The following is an 8,998-nucleotide window of genomic DNA, read 5'->3' on the forward strand; positions in this document are numbered from 1 at the left end:
CTGGCTTTACCGCTAGGTGGGAGGAGGGACTCATGAGTTCTTGGGGTTCACAGAAGACTAGAAGAGTACTCAAACCTTAAAGTCTCTCTTCATTTGTTAAGGACAGTGATGGTGGTTCTTAATGCCACTGTTGACTGCTGTTCACTTTACATGGTTGTAATATGATTCTGATATACCGGTTGTTTATTAAATAGTTTAGTATAGTGGTACCTTGGGTTACATATGCTTCAGGTTACATGCGCTTCAGGTTACAGACTCCACTAACCCAGAAATATTACCTCGGGTTAAGAACTTTGCTTCAGGATGAGAACAGAAATCGCAAGGCGGTGGCGCGGCAGCAGCAGGAGGCCCCATTAGCTAAAGGGGTGCTTCAGGTTAAGAACAGTTTCAGGTTAAGAACGAACCTCCAGAATGAAGTAAGTACTTAACCCGAGGTACCGCTGTACAACATTTGATTCAGAATATTTTTTTTTCTTGTTTTCCTCCTCTAAAAACTAGGTGCATCTTATGGTCGGGGGCATCATACAGAGCGAAAAATAGGTTCTGTGCCCCCTAACAAAAGCCTGCCCGGCCCGTAACAAAAATCTAGGCTATGCCCATGCCCCCCTGGGCTGGTCATTACTGCCTTAGAGCACAGTGTTGGGTTTTTGTTTCTTTCTTTCTTTGTTCATTTCACAGTTCTGACCACCCTCCAGCCGTTCACACCAGCGCAGTTTTAATAGTGCCATATTATTTTCTGTTTGTGAGCACCCTAGGTGGTGTTGATGGGATGCAGATGTCTTCAAACTTTGGCTATGTCCTCTTTTCCAGCACGCATCCTCTTTTCTGTGCGTATGTAAAATGAGAGTCATCATAGTGATCCATAGTTAAAGGTAAAGGGATCCCTGACCATTAGGTCAAGTTGTGGCCAACTCTGGGGTTGTGACGCTCATCTCGCTTTATTGGCCGAGGGAGCCGGCGTACAGCTTCCGGGTCATGTGGCCAGCATGACTAAGCCGCTTCTGGAGAACCAGAGCAGCGCACCGAAACGCCGTTTACCTTCCCACCTGAGCAGTACCTATTTATCTACTTGCACTTTGAGGTGCTTTCTAACTGCTAGGTTGGCAGGAGCAGGGACCAAGCAACGGGAGCTCACCCCGTTGTGGGGATTCAAACCGCCAACTTTCTGATCGGCAAGTCCTAGGCTCAGTGGTTTAACCCACAGTGCCACCTGCATCCCATTCAGATCCATAGTTAAAAGTCAGCAAATGTGTCCTCTTTTTTGCTCTTCCAAACACGGCACCCCTACTAATAAGAAAAGGCTGGAGGACTTCAGTTGGTGTGAAGTCGGTTTGAGAAAGAACCTGTGGAACAGTACCACCAAGGCATAGAATACATATGCATTTTGGGCAACGTCATGTGAACACAGATTAAGAATCCGGTATTGGAAATGCAGTGAGTGCGCCATAAATGGTACTGTGAACTAACTAAGCAAGCTTTTCAATATCTAAAATAAAAAATAAGTGAACTAGGCAACAGGTTGTGTTGATTCCAGCTGTCACGTGAAATGGGGAACAACCCTAAGAACAATTCGTCATTCATTTCAGCTCCAAAACACATTTCAGAAATTGTGTATTCAACCCACATGCAACAAACACTTATTAATGTACAGGAAGGTGATGCTTCAGGAAAGGCAAATGACAAAAGATTTCAAAGCCATCCAGCAGCATCTGAATGATTACACCGTGTTTAATGGGCATTTATAGAAGTCTATATTTAGCATCACTTTCAAAACAAGTCTGGGAATGCTTCTATGATTCTCCTAGAATCATAGAATCATAGAATCATAGAGTTGGAAGAGACCACAAGGGTCATCGAGTCCAACCCCCTGCCAAGCAGGAAACACCATCAGAGCACTCCTGACATATGGTTGTCAAGCCTCTGCTTAAAGACCTCCAAAGAAGGAGACTCCACCACACTCCTTGGCAGCAAATTCCACTGTCGAACAGCTCTTACTGTCAGGAAGTTCTTCCTAATGTTTAGGTGGAATCTTCTTTCTTGTAGTTTGTATCCATTGCTCCGTGTCCGCTTCTCTGGAGCAGCAGAAAACAACCTTTCTCCCTCCTCTATGTGACATCCTTTTATATATTTGAACATGGCTATCATATCACCCCTTAACCTCCTCTTCTCCAGGCTAAACATGCCCAGCTCCCTTAGCCGATCCTCATAAGGCATTGTTTCCAGGCCTTTGACCATTTTGGTTGCCCTCCTCTGTACACGTTCTAGTTTGTCAGTGTCCTTCTTGAACTGTGGTGCCCAGAACTGGACACAGTACTCCAGGTGAGGTCTGACCAGAGCAGAATACAGTGGCACTATAACTTCCCTTGATCTAGATGCTATACTCCTATTGATGCAGCCCAGAATTGCATTGGCTTTTTTAGCTGCCGCGTCACACTGTTGGCTCATGTTAAGTTTGTGGTCAACCAAGACTCCTAGATCCTTTTCACATGTACTGCTCTCAAGCCAGGTGTCACCCATCTTGTATTTGTGCCTCTCATTTTTTTTGCCCAAGTGCAATACTTTACATTTCTCCCTGTTAAAATTCATCTTGTTTGTTTTGGCCCAGTTCTCTAATCTGTCAAGGTCGTTTTGAAGTGTGATCCTGTCTTCTGGGGTGTTAGCCACCCCTCCCAGTTTGGTGTCATCTGCAAATTTGATCAGGATGCCCTTGAGTCCATCATCCAAGTCGTTGATAAAGATGTTGAATAAGACCGGGCCCAAGACAGAACCCTGTGGCACCCCACTAGTCACTCTTCTCCAGGATGAAGAGGAACCATTGATGAGCACCCTTTGGGTCCGGTCAGTCAGCCAGTTACAAATCCACTGAGTGGTAGCATAGTCAAGACCGCATTTTACCAGCTTCTTTACAAGAATATCATGGGGCACCTTGTCAAATGCCTTGCTGAAATCAAGGTAGACTACATCCACTGCGTTCCCTTCATCTACCAGGCTTGTAATTCTGTCAAAAAAATGAGATCAGGTTAGTCTGACATGACTTATTTTTCAGAAATCCATGCTGACTATTGGTGATCACAGCATTCCTTTCTAGGTGCTCACAGATTGTTTGCTTAATGATCTGCTCCAGAATCTTCCCTGGTATTGATGTTAGACTGACTGGGCGGTAATTATTTGGGTCCTCTCTTTTCCCCTTTTTGAAAATAGGGACAACATTTGCCCTCCTCCAGTCTGCCGGGACCTCGCCTGTTCTCCAGGAATTCTCAAAGATGACTGCCAGTGGTTCTGAGATCACATCACATCCTCCTCGGAATGTCTCCCTGGAATTTGGAAATTAAATTACCTGGTCTTGTTTATGTAGTGCAACTTGTACATTAAGGCAGCCTCCCCCAACCTGGGGCAGGTTTGGAGTTTGGGATTACAACTTCCATCAGCCCTGGTCAGTGTGTAGCAGCTAGGAATTATGGGAGTTGTAGTCCAAAATCTCTAGAGAGCACTGGTTAGGAGTTGGAGAGGAATTTTCCATTATTCCATTATTTAGTACTGGGTCCTGCACAGAGCACTGCACATTCAGCATAGTTTGCTGCAGTTTTCAGTTCCTTTGGGTTCATTTACATCTCTTTTCCCTCTAAGGGCATTTCTAGACTGTTGCTTTTTCTAGTGGGGTTCAATCGCATACCAGCAAATTCAGGTTGCACATATGGAAGCTTTATGCAACAAACCTGCTTCCTGAAAAGATCAGCCTTCAATGCAACAAATAAAGTGACAGGAAGATGCACGGCAAAGTATGGGATAGGGATAGAAGAGAAATTAGAATCAGGGTTCATGCAAAATGGAAACCATCAAATTTGCACTTTACGGAACAATAGGTGAACCAAACAGCGATCCTTTGAAATTTGCACTTATCTGAACTTTGTGACATAGTTCTCCAACCAATGTATATTTGGGAAAGTGTGCATAAAAATGAACGCATCAGTGGAAATAGCACACAGAAATGCATCGCATATGGGGAAACAACTTGCAAAAATGTGCACATTAGTCAAAACTGCACATAAAAGTGTATTTATTCAGAGAAATTCACACAAAAATGCTGATGAATTTTCATGAGCTTTTTTTAAAAAGAAAAAAATAGTAAATTGCTGCAAAATATGGAGAACTGAATTTAAGATGGGAAAAATGAGAAACCAAGAGAACCAAATAATAATAATAATAATAATAATAATAATAATAATAATTCATTATTTGTACCCTGCCCATCTGGCTGGGTCTCCCCAGCCACTCTGGGCAGCCTCCAACAAAGATTAAAAATAAAGATTAAAATGTCAAAATTGACAAATTTTTCCTAGCATGGGATAATATTTACCTGAGACAACTTATTCTAACCTCACCCCAAATTAATCAGGACGAGCGTTTCTTCTGGAAATGCCCTAATTTATTCTGTGCATGTGAGCAATGATAAAACACATAAGGTGATATTCTAGTGAGTCCTGTCACTGCAAGGTTTTCTGCTTGCACAATAGGACTTTCCCCTGCTCACCTTCCCCTGCACTATTCCTGCGCCCTCCCCAAATCTGCTCTAGGGGGTTGGGAGCACCCCTAGAACAGATCTGGGAAGTGCACAAGGGGAGGAGAAAGAGAGAGAGAGAGAAGTTTCTGTTGTATCAGCAGATAACACTCTGTGCTGGCAGAATGATTGCTTTAGCACCCCATGGGATCTGATCACCCATGAAAAGACAAAGTTGATGGAATTGTACATATGAATACATAAAGAACTTTTTGTGTAGTATGTTACCAGTCCAGTTGTACACACTGGTGAAACATGGGGATTATCATTTTTAGAAGGCACTTAGGGTGCAATCCTATACATATCTACTCAGAAGGAAGCAGTTTTGACTTTTTGCAAGTTCAATGGAACTTAGGTCGTTTCTAGGCAACCTGTCTATTGAGCATTCACCCTGATTACAGGGAGGTTAGACGATGTCACACCAAATGTTATCCCACACTGTCTTGTGCATTCTCCCATCACTTATCTTATCACAAGAAGTCCAGTCTTGGGAAGAAGCAGTTTTGTTGCACAGGAGCTTCCAATCAACTTTCTTTGCACAACCTGAACTTCCTGATAAACATTTGAACCCCCACCTGAAAACAGTGGCAGTCTGGAAGCACCACCTAGATTATGGCAGCCTTTGGACTTTAAGTTGGTATGCAGCTTCAACCTTTGCTATGCCAAGTCGCTGAAACTTTAAATCTCAAAGTGATAACTACCTGTACATTGAAACGTAAATGTATTGAGTCCTTTGAGGTTGTTAAAAACATACCTTCCTTAACTCACCTTAGATTCCTTCCTCTTCCTTTTCCCCACTATATGCTGCTTGAATTAACACTAATCTAGACTGCTTATTTTCCCCCCTGCAGATATAATTATCTAATTATAACCTGATTAACCTGCCTAATCACAGTTGCTTTCTCCAGGGGATCATGACATTGTGAGCTTATGGAGATACACGACTACATTCAACAGTTAGTTGAATAAGACCACCTGCTTGAGTTGTATCACTTCTATTATGTAAAAGATCTGATGGGTGCATTTTGAATTGCTTAATCACTGTGTTTATTTATTATTATGTAAAATCCACAGTTAAATGTTAATAACAAATACATAAATATCTCTGCTGATTTGAGTCTATTTGTGAAGATCCTAAGCAGCAGAGAAAAGCCATGAATTAGTTTGTATGTGGTACCTTGTTCAGGAAATTATCGTGCTCAGAGTGAATGACACATGTAGTTCACTTGAATTGTTTGGCGACTGCAGGCTCTCCTTTTCCCTTGAATAGACCCACTTTACAAGACGCACACGACTGGGTGGTTACAGACATTTTTGGTCATCATATATGGATGCTCCATCTGGGGATACAGGAATAACTTGATATTTACAAAGTCCATTAATGAACTGATCTACTTCCTCTTTCCCAGACGGAAGTGCAGATGAGAATCCAATTTATCCATAGTCTTTCATGCTTCCATGTTACACCCTTGGCTCAATAATCATATCCAAATATTTTATTTAATTTTACTTAACAAATTTTACAACCTCTGTGCAATTTCTGAAAACATTTAGATTCTCGATAAAAACAAATATTTTTAAAAATATTCAAAGGGTTATTAAAATCAGGAGCAGCTACATAAAACACTTGTAACTTCTACATGTCTGGATAGGTTTTTCTAACCAGAAATGTTTTGTACAGTGAAGGCACTTGCTGGATGTCAGTAGGCAGGGAGTTCCAAAGTTTAGGTGCTGCAACACTAAAGAGTCAAGATCTCACATGTACAGGGCAAGTAATACGTGGCGCCTGTAACAATCTCAGGTCCACAGATGTAAAGGATTGAGTGTGCAAATGTTTGGGGTCAAGTAAACTGGTTCCCAGGGACACGGGTGGCGCTGTTGGTAAAAGTCTCAGTGCCTAGGGCTTGCCAATCGAAAGGTTGGCGGTTCTAATCCCCGCGGCGGGGTGTGCTCCCGTTGCTCGGTCCCTCGGGAAGGTAAACGGCGTTTCCGTGTGCAGCTCTGGCTCGCCAGAGCAGCGATGTCACGCTGGCCACGTGACCTGGAAGTGTCTCCGGACAGCGCTGGCCCCCGGCCTCTTGAGTGAGATGGGCGCACAACCCTAGAGTCTGTCAAGACTGGCCCGTACGGGCAGGGGTACCTTTACCTTTACCTTTACCTTTAAACTGGTTCCCAAGCGGTTAAGGGCTTAATAGCAAACATCTTGACCTTGACTTGGTAATAAGGTTAGAAATGTGTGTTTTGTGGGAATTTTTTTTTTTTTAAATGCCTGTTGAAATACTATTTCAAGAAGGATTTTCATGCAGAAGTGAAGCAAACAGATCGGCAGATTCTGCAGATAAGGAAAAGAGATCTGCACAAAAATAAAAATCCAACCAAAGAAGAAGTGAAGCTTGGCCTTCTCTGAAACCATTTTTGGTGCACTTCTCCCACCCACTGAATCTTCAGAAGGAATTGAGCTCAGCTGACCACAAAGGAGAAATCATGGCTTTATGAGCTGAATGGAAGATTGCACCATGTTTCTATTCCAACAACTGATTTCAAATGAAAAGGGCTGGTCAGTTGCCCTGGAATTACCCAAAGCTTTGGCTCTCTCTACCACTGGACCTGTGGTAAACTGTCTTTCTTCAGGGATCTAGGGAGGTTTTAAAGGCACTTATTTTCCAGCTGGTTTCTTGTGATTTTTCATAATTGTTATTTTTATTGGCCAGATTACTGTTATGATTACTATTGCTGTGTGAGAGAAAAATACTTTATTGGTTGGGTGCGTATGTCTTATTGGTTCTTATTTTTGTGTAAAAAAAAAGGTTTTACCTTTTCTATTGGTTCTTATTTTTGTGTAAAAAAAGTTTTACCTTTTATATTGTTCATGTCCTCTTTTTGTGTTGTTGGTAGCTGCAAGCCATCTAGGATGCGTAAGGTCCAGAAAGGCATCCCAGATATATTTCAAAACAAAATGAACAATTTGAAGGACCAAACATGTATTGATAAAGCTTGTGTTGAAAAATGGGTCAACATACCAAATGAAAGCCACACCTAGGGGTCACCTACCTGCACAAAACAACAAGCAGAAAACCAACCAAGATGTATGAACCCAGGATGCCGACCAAGCATAGGAACAATTGGTGGGGCAACAGGTACAATTTTTTTACAAGCAATAATATTACTTAATTATTTTATGTTGGTGTGTGAGCATCTACTCTTGGGTTTTCATTTCTTTCTGCAGTAGAGTTCCTTTTACAGAGTTTTCCTGCATCTTTTACTTCTTTACAGCAGCAGCACCCCAGCTCTTAGTGAAATCCCCATTACAGTAATAAACACTCTTTGGTTCTCTTTTTCAGTGTATTTTATTATTTACAAAACTTTACACTGGTCAAAAACAAAGAACACAACATAATCTTTTTCACTTTTAGCCATCCAGCCAGAGACCTAATGCTGACTCATTCCCATGCTCATTTACACTGGCCCAGACTTAGTTGATCACATGCGTTAATAAAGGCACCTGTTGCTGGGGAAATTTTCTGTTGCCTAGCAACTTCTTCAGGACCATTTTCAAGTTTCTTCTAGAATATTCCAACATTTTATACACTGCTTGCGTGCCAAAATGTCTTCTAAGCTGTTTACAAATATCAAATCAGTTCTAAAATATCCATGTGTAATCAAAAGACACACTATAATGCAATTCCATCATTCCAACATTAAAAGCACACAGGATTAAAATATACAATAAAACAAGCCTATTAAAAAGTATAACAATTAAAAGAGCTAAAAGAGCAAAAGAAGGCTGATCACCAAAGAACTGACGCTTTTGACTTATGGTGCTGGAGGAGACTCTTGAGAGTCCCATGGACTGCAAGAAGATCAAACGCATCCATTCTTAAGGAAATCAGCCCTGAGTGCTCACTGGAAGTACAGATCCTGAAGCTGAGGCTCCAATACTTTGGCCACCTCATGAGAAGAGAAGACTCCCTGGAAAAGACCCTGATGTTGGGAAAGATGGAGGGCACAAGGAGAAGGGGACGACAGAGGACGAGATGGTTAGACAGTGTTCTCGAAGCTACCAACATGAGTTTGACCAAACTGCGGGAGGCAGTGGAAGACATGAGAGCCTGGCGTGCTCTGGTTCATGGAGTCATAAAGAGTCGGACACAACTAAACGACTACAACTAAACGGACAACAACAACAAAAGAGCAATTACAGCAGTCTTGGGGGAAAGTGACCAGCAACACTGCAGCTGGCAGAACTGAGGCATTCATCTGTAAGACAGGCACTACAAAATGGTGACCCTGTGAGAATAGGACTTGCTGGCTCTGTGATCACCTATGTGTTGTATTAAACAAGCACTGGGCTATTTTGATACATCAGAGTTATGGATTGAGAAGGCCGAGTTTCATACACACCTGGTTAGCTAGAACGAAATGTTTCCCGAGGGTAAGCCG

The sequence above is a fragment of the Podarcis tiliguerta genome, assembly GCF_965153285.1.
Source record: "Podarcis tiliguerta genome assembly, chromosome: 3".
Lineage (NCBI taxonomy): Eukaryota > Metazoa > Chordata > Lepidosauria > Squamata > Lacertidae > Podarcis > Podarcis tiliguerta.